Genomic DNA, 12,685 nt, shown 5'->3' with positions numbered 1-12,685 from the left:
TGTTCGCCGGCAAACAGTTCCCAGCTAATTTAGCATGTTCGCGTTCGCATCGATGGGCGAACATATGTGAAGTTCGATCCGCCCCCTATACTTTAACATTGCAGTAAACTTTGACCCTGTGAGTCAGAGTCAGCAGACACATTACAGCCAATCAGCAGCAGCAGCAGTCCCTCCCTTCCAGACCCTCCTACCTCTTGCACGGACACCATTTTACCTTCATTCGGCATTCTGCAGGCTTAGGAAGTGGAGGGTCAGAGAAGCTGCTCCTGCTGTATAGGAAAAGCGATAGCTAGGTTGCTGCTAGGTGGTGTATTCAGGGTCCAGTTTACTTCTAAAGCACTAGTGTAACATCTGCTTTAAGGACAGCACCCAAAAAAGCCCTTTTTAGGGCTGAAAGATATCAGTCCGTGTGTCTTGCAACAGCTGGAGGCACCCTGGTTGGGAGGGAACCGCTGGTTAAAAGGGGTACTCCAGAATCAAACTTAAGTTCCTTCAAGCAACTAACTACTACAGTATTCAAAGGGCTGAAAGATATCAGTCCGTGTGTTTTGCAACAGCTGGAGGCACCCTGGTTGGGGACCACTGCTTAAAAGGGGAACTCCGCTGGCAAGCTTTTTTGCTCATTGTCACACTAGTGCAAATCACATTTGGCGTGACAGTTGTGCAAATAGAAAAAAAAAAACTTTTAAAACCAGTCACTGTCAGTTCACGTCACAGTTGCCAGTTTTTTTGCCTGCAGGGCAAATTGTGTCACCCTAGTGCAAATCACATTAGGTGTGACAGTTGTGCAAATTGAAAAAAAAATACCTTTTTTGGCTGTTAAATAAAACCAGTCGTCACTGTCAGTTCACGTCACCGTTGCCAGGGTTTTTTTGCCTGCAGGGCAAATTGTGTCACCCTAGGGCAAATCACATTTGGTGTGACACTTGTGCAAATTTAACCAAAAAATACCTTTTTTGGCTGTTAAATAAAACCAGTCGTGCTGCCTAAAGGGGAGCTCTAACTATGTGCTGCCTAACATGGGGGAATCTATGTGCTGCCTAAAGGGGGATCTAACTCTGTGAAACCTAAAGGGGGATCTAACTATGTGCTGCCTAAAGGGAGGCTCTAACTATGTGCTGCCTAATATGGGGGAATCTATGTGCTGTCTAAAGGGGGGGATCTAACTATGTGCTGCCAAAAGGAGGCTAAAGCACGTTATTCCAAACCATTTAGGAATGTTAGGTGATTTATGCCCTTTATGGATTAAAACCAGACTCTGCATCAACTATGTAATTTTCCATGGGAGTTTTGCCATGGATCCCACTCCGGCACGCCACAGTCCAGGTGTTATTCCCCTTGAAACAACTTTTAAATTACTATTGTGGCCAGAAAGAGTCCCTATGGGTTTTAAAATTCGCCTGCTCATTGAAGTCAATGGCGGTTCGCCCGGTTTGCGAACTTTTGCGGAAGTTTGCGTTCGCGGACCGAAAATTTTATGTTCGCGACATCACTAACTGTACATTTGCTGGGTGCTCTCTGATTGGCAATGCATAGTATACTGTATGCATTGCTGCTCACTTACATTATCTGCTATCAGTGTGGTTATTTATGTGAGGTGAAGTGCATTAGGTTTCTGACAAGATGGTAAAGGGGTTATCCAGGAACAGAAAAACAGAGCTAAATTATTTCAAAAACAGCTCCACATTTGTCCTTAGGTTGTTTGTGATATTACAAGTTGGTTCCATTTACTTCAATGGAACTGAGCTGCAGAACCACACCCAACCTGGAGACAGACTGAGCATTTTTGAAAGAAATTAGCTCTGTTTTTCTATTCTTGAACAAACCCTTACATTGTTTTTTTTGGGTTGTAGTATTTTAATTATGACAACAAACACAAGAGAGGATGATTTGTGATTTTATATAGCAAACAGCATCCTTAAAGGGGTATTCCAGGCAAAAACTTTTTTTTTTATATATATCAACTGGCTCTGGAAAGTTAAACAGATTTGTAAATTACTTCTATTAAAAAATCTTAATCCTTCCAATAGTTATTAGTTTCTGAAGTTTTCTGTCTAACTGCTCAATGATGATGTCACGTCCCGGGAGCTGTGCATGATGGGAGAATATCCCCATAGGAGCTGGACAGCTCCCAGGATGTGAGTCATCAGAAAGCAGTTAGACAGAAAACAGCAACTCAACTTCAGAAGCTAATAACTATTGAAAAGATCAAGATTATTTAATAGAAGTAATTTACAAATCTGTTTAACTTTCCGGAGCCAGTTGATATATAAAAAAAAGTTTTGGCCTGGGATACCCCTTTAATGTTGTGTTGCAGTCCAGGAAAGTAGCTTTTTTTCACCGATTTGCTTCTGTTTGGTTGATACACTATGATATGAGTGAAAATAACACGTTTTGTTTGAAAAGGACTGCCATTTGCTTAACCCCTTAAGGACTCAGCCCATTTTGACCTTAACCCATTAAGGACCCAGCCAATTTTCTTTGTAGGATACGGCCATTTTTTGCACATCTGATCACTGTCACTTTAAACATTAATAACTCTGGGATGCTTTTACCTTTCATTCTGATTCCGAGATTTTTTCGTGACATATTCTACTTTATGTTAGTGGTAAAATTTTGTCGATTCTTGCATCATTTCTTGGTGAAAAAATCCAAAATTTGATGAAAAAATTGAAAATGTTTGCATTTTTTTTTACTTTGAAACTCTATGCTTATAAGGAAAATGAATATTCCAAATAAATTATATATTGATTCACATATACAATATGTCTACTTTATGTTTCCATCATAAAGTTGACATGTTTTTACTTTTGGAAGACATCAGAGGGCTTCAAGGTATAGCAGCAATTTTCCAATTTTTCACAACATTTTTAAAATCGAAATTTTTCAGGGACCAGTTCTGTTTTGAAGTGGATTTGAAGGGCCTTCTTATTAGAAATACCCCACAAATGACCCCATTATAAAAACTGCACTCTCAAAGTATTCAAAATGACATTCAAAAGGTTTGTTAACCCTTTAGGTGTTTCACAGGAATAGCAGCAAATTGAAGGAGAAAATTCCAAATCTTCATTTTTTACACTGGCATGTTCTTGTAGACCCAGTTATTGAATTTTTACAAGGGGTAAAAGGAGAGAAATCTTCCTAATATGTGTAACCCAATTTCTCTCGAGTAAGAAAATACCTCATATGTGTATGTCAAGTGTTTGGCGGGCGCAGTAGAGGGCTCAAAAGGGAAGGAGCAACAGTGGGATTTTGGAGAGTGAGTTTTTCTGAAATGTTTTTTGGGGGCATGTCACATTTCGGAAGCCCCTATGGTGCCAGAACTGCAAAAAAAACACATGGCATACTATTTTGGAAACTACACCCCTCAAGGCACGTAACAAGGGGTCCAGTGAGCCTTAACATCCCACAGGTGTTTGACGACTTTTCGTGAAAGTTGGATGTGTAAATAATTTTTTTTTTTCACTAAAATGCTAGTTTTCCCTCAAATGTAAAATTTTTACAAGGGGTAATAGGACAAAATTCCCCCCAAAATTTGAAACCCCATCTCTTCTGAGTAAGGAAATACCCCATGTGTGGACGTTAAGTGCTCTGCTGGCGCACTACAATGCTCAGAAGAGAAGGAGCGCCATTGAGCTTTTGGGGAAAAATTTTTTGGAATGGAAGTCAGGGGCCATGTGCGTTTACAAAGCCCCCCGTGGTGCCAGAACAGTGGACCCCCCCACATGTGACCCTATTTTGGAAACTACACCCCTCACAGAATTTAATAAGGGATGCAGTGAGTATTTACACCCCACTGGCATTTGACAGATCTTTGGAACAGTGGGCTGTGCAAATGAAAAATAAAATTTTTCATTTTCACGGACCACTGTTCCAAAAATCTGCCAGACACCTGTGGGGCATAAATGCTCACTGTACCATTTATTACATTACGTGAGGGGTGTAGTTTCCAAAATGGGGTCACATGTGGGTTTTTATTTTTTTGCCTTTATGTCAGAACCGCTGTAAAATCAGCCACCCCTGTGCAAATCACCAATTTAGGCCTCAAATGTACATGGTGCGCTCTCACTCCTGAGACTTGTTGTGCGCTCACAGATCATTTTACACCCACATATGGGGTGTTTCTGTACTCAGGAGAAATTGCGTTTCAAATTTTGGGGGTCTTTTTTTTCCTTTTAACGCTTGTGAAAATAAAAAGTATGGGGCAACACCAGCATGTTAGTGTAAATTTTTAAAAAATTTTTACACTAACAAGCTGGTGTAGACCCCAACTTTTCCTTTTCATAAGGGGTAAAAGGGAGAAAAAGCCCCCCAAAATTTGTAGTGCAATTTCTCCCGAGTACGGAAATACCCCATATGTGGCCCTAATCTGTTTCCTTGAAATTCGACAGGGCTCCGAAGTGAGAGAGCGCAATGCGCATTTGAGGACTAAGTTAGGGATTGCATAGGGGAGTGACATAGGGGTATTCTACGCCAGTGATTCCCAAACAGGGTGCCTCCAGCTGTTGCTAAATTCCCAGCATGCCTGGACAGTCAGTGGCTGTCCGGAAATGCTGGGAGTTGTTTTTTTGCAACAGCTGGCGGTTCCGTTTTGGAAACACTGCCATAAATACGTTTTTCATTTTTATTTGTGGGGGGGGGGGGGGGGGGACAGAATAAGGGGGTGTATGTGTAGTGCTTTACTCTTTATTTTGTGTTAGTGTAGTGTAGTGTTTTTAGAGTACATTCGCACTGGCGTGTTACGGTGAGTTTCCCGCTAGGAGTTTGCGTTGCGGTGAAAAATTTGCCGCAGCCCAAACTTGAAGCAGGAAACTTACTGTAAGCCTGCCCGTGTGAATGTACCCTGTACGTTCACATGGGGGAGCAAACCTCCAGCTGTTTCAAAACTACAACTCCCAGCATGTACTGACAGACCGTGCATGCTGGTTGGAAAACCTTCAGTTAGGTTCTGTTACCTAACTCAGTATTTTCCAACCAGTGTGCCTCCAGCTGTTGCAAAACTCCCAGCATGTACTGATCGCCGAAGGGCATGCTGGGAGATGTAGTTATGCAATAGCTGGAGGTACGCAACTACAACTCCCAGCAGGCTGAGACAGCTGTTTGCTGTTTGGACATGCTGGGATTTGCAGTTTTGCAACATCTGGAGGGCTACAGTTTTAGAGAACACTGCAAAGTGATCTCCAAACTGTGGTCCTCCAGCTGTTGCAAAACTACAAATTCCAGCATGCCCTGACAGCAAACAGTTGTTTGGGCATGCTAGGAGTTGTAGTTTTGCAAGATCTGGAGGGATACAGTTTAGAGACCACTATATAGTGGTCTCAAACTGTAGCCCTCCAGCTGTTGCTAGGCAACTCACTAGCTCCCGTCGGATCCAGCCGCACGTCATCGCCGCCTGCCGATCTCCGTCACCCACAGCCTCCATCGCCCGCCCGGATCGATAAGTGGATCTTCGGCGCTGGTCCCCGTCTTTTCCCCGTCCTGCCCCGCCTATTGTGGGTGGGCAGGACGGGGAAAACGAAAGTTAACCCCCCCCGCCCCCGATCTGCTATTGGTGGTCACGTCTAGACCACCAATTGCAGGGATAGGAGGGGTGGCACCCCTGCCACCTCACTCCTATCCCTTCAGGGGGATCGTGGGTGTCTTAGACAACTGCGATCCCCCTTATATTCCGGGTCACTATAGACCCGTAATGACTCTGAATCGCGCAAAACGCAAGTGTGAATTCACTTGCGATTTGCCGCGATCGCTGACATGGGGGGGTCTGATGGGGGGATCATTTGCACGGGATGCCTGCTGAACGATTTCAGCAGGCATCCTGGTCCGATCCCCGCCAGGCAAGCGGCAGGAGCCAGAATTCTCCATGGCGTACGCGTATGTCATGGGTCCTTAAGTACCAGGTTGTCATGACGTACGCGTACGTCAAGGGTCCTTAAGGGGTTAAAGGGGTACTCCGCTGGAAAACTATTTTTTTTTTTTTAAATCAACTGATGCCATAATGTTATTTAAAAATCTTAATCCTTCCAATACTTATCAGCTGCTGTGTGCTCCACAGGAAGCTCTTTTCCTTTTTGAATTTCCTTTCTGCCTGACCACAGTGCTCTCTTCTGACACCTCTGTCCATTTCAGGAACTGTCCAGAGCAGGATAGGTGTGCTATGGGGATTTGCTCCTACTCTGGACAGTTCCTAAAGAACTTGCATAATCAGTGTTATCAGTGCTCTGCTGCTTTAGCCTGCCATAGCTGGCCAGAGCATCAATCGGATGGCAAGGAGGCAAGTAAGGACCCCCCCCCCCCCCCCCCATCCACTCAGCTCATGGGGACCTGCAATTTTGAGCCCTGGGCTAACCGGCACCGTTAACCCCGCATTTTAGACGCCGCGATCGGCTTTGATCAATGCGTCCATACGGTCAATGCTGGGCATCGGCCCAGTCGGTGATGTCCGGCATTAACCGTGGGTCTTGGTCGCTCATGGCAACCGGCACCCACCGGTTAAGGAAACGTGCTCAACTCGTCCAATAGCGACGACGAATAGCAGATCGGGAGTGGGGGGGTTAACTTTCGGTTTCCCCATTCTGCCCACCCACAATAGGCTGGGCCGAACGGGGAAACAGAAAGGGACCGTCGCAAAAGTCCACTTACCCACTTTAGTGAAATTTTTTTTTTTTCGTTTACACATCCGACTTTAACAAAAAGTCGTCAAACAACTGTGGGGTGTTAAGGCTCACTGGACACCTTGTTACGTGCCTTGAGGGGTGTAGTTTCCAAAATGGTATGGGGTTTTCTGCTGTTCTGGCACCATAGGGGCTTCCTAAATGCGACATGCCCCCCAAAAACCATTTCAGCAAAATCCCACTGCGCCCGCCAAACACTTGACATACACATATGAGGTATTTCCTTACTCGAGAGAAATTGGGTTACACATGTTTGGAGGCTTTTTCTCCTATTACCACTTGTAAAAATTCAATTACTGGGTCTACAAGAACATGCGAGTGTAAAAAATGAAGATTTTGAATTTTCTCCTTCACTTTGCTACTATTCCTGTGAAACACTTAAAGGGTTAAAACACTTACTGAATATCATTTTGAATACTTTAAGGGGTGCAGTTTTTTATAATGGGGTCATTTGTGGGGTATTTCTAATATGAAGACCCTTCAAATCCACTTCAAACCTGAACTAGTCCCTGAAAAATTCAGATTTTGAAAATTTTGAGAAAAATTGCTGCTGAACTTTGAAGCTCTCTGATGTCTTCCAAAAGTACAAACATGTCAACTTTATGATGAAAATATAAAGTAGACATATTGTATTTGTGAATCAATATATAATTTATTTGGAATGTCTATTTTCCCCTTACAAGCAGAGAGCTTTAACCCCTTAAGGACCAGGCCATTTTACACCTTAGGACCAGAGCGTTTTTTGCACATCTGACCACTGTCATTTTAAACATTAATAACTCTGGGATGCTTTGACCTATCATTCTGATTCCGAGATAGTTTTTTCGTGACATATTCTACTTTATGTTATTGGTAAAATTTTGTGGTAACTTGCATCGTTTCTTAGTGAAAAATTCAAAAATTTGATGAAAAAATTGAAAATTTTGCATTTTTCTAACTTTGAAGCTCTCTGCTTGTAAGGAAAATGGATATTCCAAATTAAAAAATTTTTTATTCACAAATACAATATGTCAGGAACCAGTTCAGGTTTGAAGTGGATTTGAAGGGTCTTCATATTAGAAATACCCCAAAAATGACCCCATTATAAAAACTGCACCCCCCAAAGTATTTAAAATGACATTCAGTCAGCGTTTTAACCCTTTAGGTGTTTCACAGGAATAGCAGCAAAGTGAAGGAGAAAATTCACAATCTTCATTTTTTACACTTGCATGTTCTTGTAGACCCAATTTTTGAATTTATACAAGGGTTAAAAGGAGAAAATTTATACTTATATTTGTAGCCCAATTTCTCTCGAGTAAGCACATACCTCATATGTCTATGTAAATTGTTCGGCGGGCGCAGTAGAGGGCTCAGAAGGGAAGGAGCGACAAGGGGATTTTGGAGAGTACGTTTTTCTGAAATGGTTTTTGGGGGGCATGTTGCATTTAGGAAGCCCCTATGGTACCAGAACAGCAAAAAATCCCCACATGGCATACCATTTTAGAAACTAGACCCCTTGGGGAACGTAACAAGGGGTAAAGTGAACCTTAATACCCCACAGGTGTTTCACGACTTTTGCATATGTAAAAAAATATATTTTTTTTTTCACTAAAATGTGTGTTTCCCCCCAAATTTCAAATTTTTGCAAGGGTTAATAGTAGAAAATACCCCCCAAAATTTGTAACCCCATCTCTTCTGAGTATGAAGGTACCCCATAAGTGGACCTGAAGTGCACTACGGGCGAACTACAATGCTCAGAAGAGAAGGAGTCATATTTGGCTTTTGGAGAGCAAATTTTGGTCGGGGGGCATGTCACATTTAGGAAGCCCCTATGGTGCCAGGACAGCAAAATAACCCCCACATGGCATACCATTTTGGAAACTAGACCCCTTGAGGAACGTAACAAGGGGTACAGTGAGCATTTACCCCCCACTGGTGTCTGTCAGATCTTTGGAACAGTGGGCTGTACAAAATGTTTAATTTGCACAGCCCACTGTTCCAAAGATCTGTCAGACACCAGTGGGGTGTAAATTCTCACTGCAACCCTCATTACATTCCGTGAGGGGTGTAGTTTCCAAAATGGGGTCACATGTGTTTTTTTTTTTTTTTGCGTTTGTCAAAACCGCTGTAACAATCAGCCACCCCTGTGCAAATCACCTCAAATGTACATGGTGCACTCTCCCTTCTGGGCCTTGTTGTGCGCCCCCAGAGCACTTTGCGCCCACTTATGGGGTATCTCCGTAGTCGGGAGGAGTTGCATTACAAATTTTGGGACGCTTTTTTCCCTTTTACCTCTTGTCAAAATGAACAGTATAGGGCAACACCAGCGTGTTAGTGTAAAAATTTTATTTTTTTACACTAACATGCTGTTGTAGACCCCAACTTCACCTTTTCATAAGAGGTTAAAGGAGAAAAAGCCCCCCAAAATTTTTTAGGCAATTTCTCCCGAGTACGGCGATACCCCATATGTGACCCTAAACTGTTGCCTTGAAATACGACAGGGCTCCGTAGTGAGAGCGCCATGTGCATTTGAGGCCTGAATTAGGGATTTGCATGGGGGGGGGGGGCATAGGGGTATTCTACGCCAGTGATTCCCGAACAGGGTGCCTCCAGCTGTTGCAAAACTCCCAGCATGCTTGGACAGTCAACGGCTGTCCGGCAATACTGGGAGTTGTTGTTTTGCAACAGCTGGAGTCTCCATTTTGGAAACAGTGGCGTACCAGACTTTTTCATTTTTATTGGGAGGGGACGGGGGCTGTGTAGGGGTATGTGTATATGTAGTGATTTTTTACTTTTTATTTTATTTTGTGTTAGTGTAGTGTAGTGTAGTGTTTTTAGGGTACAGTCACACGGGCGGGGGATTACAGCGAGTTTCCCGCTGCGAGTTTGAGCTGCCGCACCAAATTTGCTGCATCGCAAACTTGAAGCCTGATACTCACTGTAAGCCCCCTGCCCATGTGAATGTACCCTGTACATTCACAGGGGGGGACCTCCAGCTGTTGCAAAACTACAACTCCCAGCATGCACAGTTTATCAGTGCATGCTGGTAGTTATAGTTTTGCATCAGCTGGAGGCACACGGGTTGGGAAACACCGAGTTAGGAAACAGACAATGTTTCCCAACCAGTGTGCCTCCAGTTGTTGCAAAACCACAACTCCCAGCATTCTCAGGCATGCTGGGAGTAGTAGTTCGGCAATATCTTTAGAGCCAGATGTTGCCGAACTACAACTCCCAGCATGTTTGGAGTTGTAGTTTTGCAACATCTGGAGGACTACAGTTTGCAGACCACTAATACAGTGGTTCCCAATCTGTGCCCTTCCAGATGTTGCAAAACTACAACTCCCAGTATGCCGAAACTGTCCAGGCATGCTGGGAGTTGTAGTTCTGCAACATCTGAAGGGCCAGATGTTACAGAACTACAACTCCCAGCATGCCTGGACAGTAAGGGCATGCTGAGGATGTGTAGTTTTGCAACATCTGGAAGGGCACAGTGGTCTCCAAACTGTGGACCTCCAGATGTTGCAAAACTGCAACTCCCAGCATGCCCAGATGCCAAGGGCTGTCTGGGCATGCTGGGAGTTGTAGTATACAGGGTCCCATTACAGCAATGCATGTCGCTTTACGGCGACGTGCATTGCTGTAAAGGGCCCGACCGCGGCTGAAGATCTACTCACCTGTCGCCGGCGCCGCCGTCTTCATCGCCGGGATCCGGGTCTTCAGGGACGAGGTAAGTACCGGGGCCGGGCCCCAGCACTCCCCCATCCGCCGCCGCGTCCTACGGTCTTCCTCCCGTCCTTTCCGGACTTCCAGGGGCCAGGCAGGACGGGAGGAAGTAACCGCCCCCCCCCCCTTGCGATTGGTCGGTTAGTTAACCGACGGATCGCAGGGGATCAGAGGAGGTGGCAGGCTTGCCACCTCGCTCCTAGCCTTCAGCATGGTCCTGGCTGTCTGTGACAACCGGGATCATGCAAAATTACCGGGTGGTCGGGTCCCAGAGACCCAATCAGCCCGGTATCGCCGCAGATCGCAAGGGCCTACATGGCCCCCCTCGGCGTTTGCCCTGGATGCCTGCTGAAGGATTTCAGCAGGCATCCGGTTCCGATCTCTGCCTGGCGAGCGGCAGAGACCGGAAATACAACAGGACGTTCTCTAACGTCCTTGGATATTAAAGCCCAATGAGAAAATGAAAATGAAACATTTTAAATTTTTTCATAAAACTTTGGAATTTTTCACCAAGAAATGATGCAAGTATCGACAAAAATTTACCACTAACATGAAGTAGAATATGTCACAAAAAAACATTCTCGGAATCAGAATGAAAAGTAAAAGCATCCCAGAGTTATTAATGCTTAAAGTGACAGTAGTCAGATGTGCAAAAAATGGCCGGGTCCTTAAGGTGAAAATGGGCTGGGTCCTTAAGGGGTTAACAAATTAAATCTTTACTGTAATTTGTAATTGTTTGGGCTTTACTTTGCTCAGTTTTTATTTTTATCTGCTGATCATGGGGATTGTTAGAGCTGTTTCAGCTATCACAAACGTCTAATGACATGGGAATCCAGTCAATCTGATGAGGTTTCTTGTCCATCATTTACAAGAGTATCACAATTAAAGGACTTAGGCCATGTTCACACGTTGGAATTTCCATGCAAGATTCCGAATTGGGATTCGGCATGGAAATTCCGCTGCAGCAGAGTCCCATTAAATTCCACGGGATTCCGCTGCGCTTTGCACACGGCGGAATTTCCATGCCAGATGTTTCCAGTATGGAAATTCAGTTTTCTGTGTACACAGAAAGAATAATCACATTTTTATGCTGGTGCCCGCAGTTTGCGGAATGTCCGCATGGAGATCGCCATGAGTCTGATTGCCCTAACCATGGCAATTAATTATCTATGAATTATTTATTTCCCTGCTTAAAGGGGTACTCTGTTGCCAAAAAGTTAAACAGATTTGTAAATTACTTCTATTTAAAAATCTTAATCTTTCCATTACTTATCAGCTGCTGTATACTACAGAGGAAATTATTTTCTTTTTGAATTTCTTTTTTTTTTTTGTCTGACCCACAGTGCTTTCTGCTGACACCTCTGTCCATGTCAGGAACTGTCTAGAGCAGGAGCAAGTCCCCACAGCAAACCTATCCAGCTCTGGACTGTTCCTGGTATAGACAGGTGTCAGCAGAGAGCACTGTGGTCAGACAGAAAAGAAATTCAAAAACAAAACTTTCTCGATAGTATACAGCAGCTGATAAGTACTTGGGAGGATTAAGATTTTTAAATAGAAGTAATTTAAAAATCTGTTTAACGTTCTGGCACCAAAAAAATTGTTTTCCACTGTAGTAGCCCTTTAAGCAGCCTCTGAAATAAATAATGAATAGATAATTATTTTTATTTCTCTCCAGTCAGGGAGGGTAGGGGTGATGAAGGCAGTACAGTTCTTTACTTTAATTTGTAACTTGGAAGCTTGGAATGTCATGTCATTTAGTAATTTGTGATTTGGTGTATTTAAAATAATAAAGTACAGAATATAAAAAATAGATCATTATTAATCGCTACGGATTAGGGCAATAATAGTGTTACATCTGAAAACCACACCCCATGTTAAACATAACCTTGTCATTGGAACTTTATTTTTGAATCTACTCCCATCAAAGTACTCTTTATTTATGTCAAACAGAGGTTCTTTTAGTTCACATTTCACAATGGTGGTTCTTGTCACTGCCTAAAGGCCTGTATGCGTGAAGATGTCCTGTAAGATAGTGCTCTCCAGAATGCATGGCTTATTATCTGAAGGAATGCTGTTTAAACACGTAATGTTTTCACTAAAGAGAAGTTAACTATTTCACTACTGAATGTTTCCTTTTTTTAATAGTGTCCAGGAAAATGTAAGAATGTCTATTTTTGTTTTATATAAAATATAGAATTTCCTACACAAGCTTTCAATAGAATTTTTAATGTCAAATAACGTTAACGTTTTTTAAATTTATTTTTCTCTTACATTGGAACATTAAGGAAATACACTTTCCTACCTGCAGATAT

General features: G+C 43.3%; 1 protein-coding gene across 4 annotated transcripts in view; it reads left to right on the top strand.

Moving 5' to 3' along the window:
• Positions 1-12,685, top strand: part of STPG1 (sperm tail PG-rich repeat containing 1) — a 102,415-nt gene that overhangs the window by 70,391 nt on the left and 19,339 nt on the right. The gene's annotated exons all lie outside the window — the stretch shown is intronic.

The sequence above is a fragment of the Hyla sarda genome, chromosome 2 (assembly GCF_029499605.1).
Source record: "Hyla sarda isolate aHylSar1 chromosome 2, aHylSar1.hap1, whole genome shotgun sequence".
Classification (NCBI taxonomy): domain Eukaryota; kingdom Metazoa; phylum Chordata; class Amphibia; order Anura; family Hylidae; genus Hyla; species Hyla sarda.
Note: the sequence above shows the minus strand (reverse complement) of the source record. Positions and strands in the feature narration are given on the sequence as shown.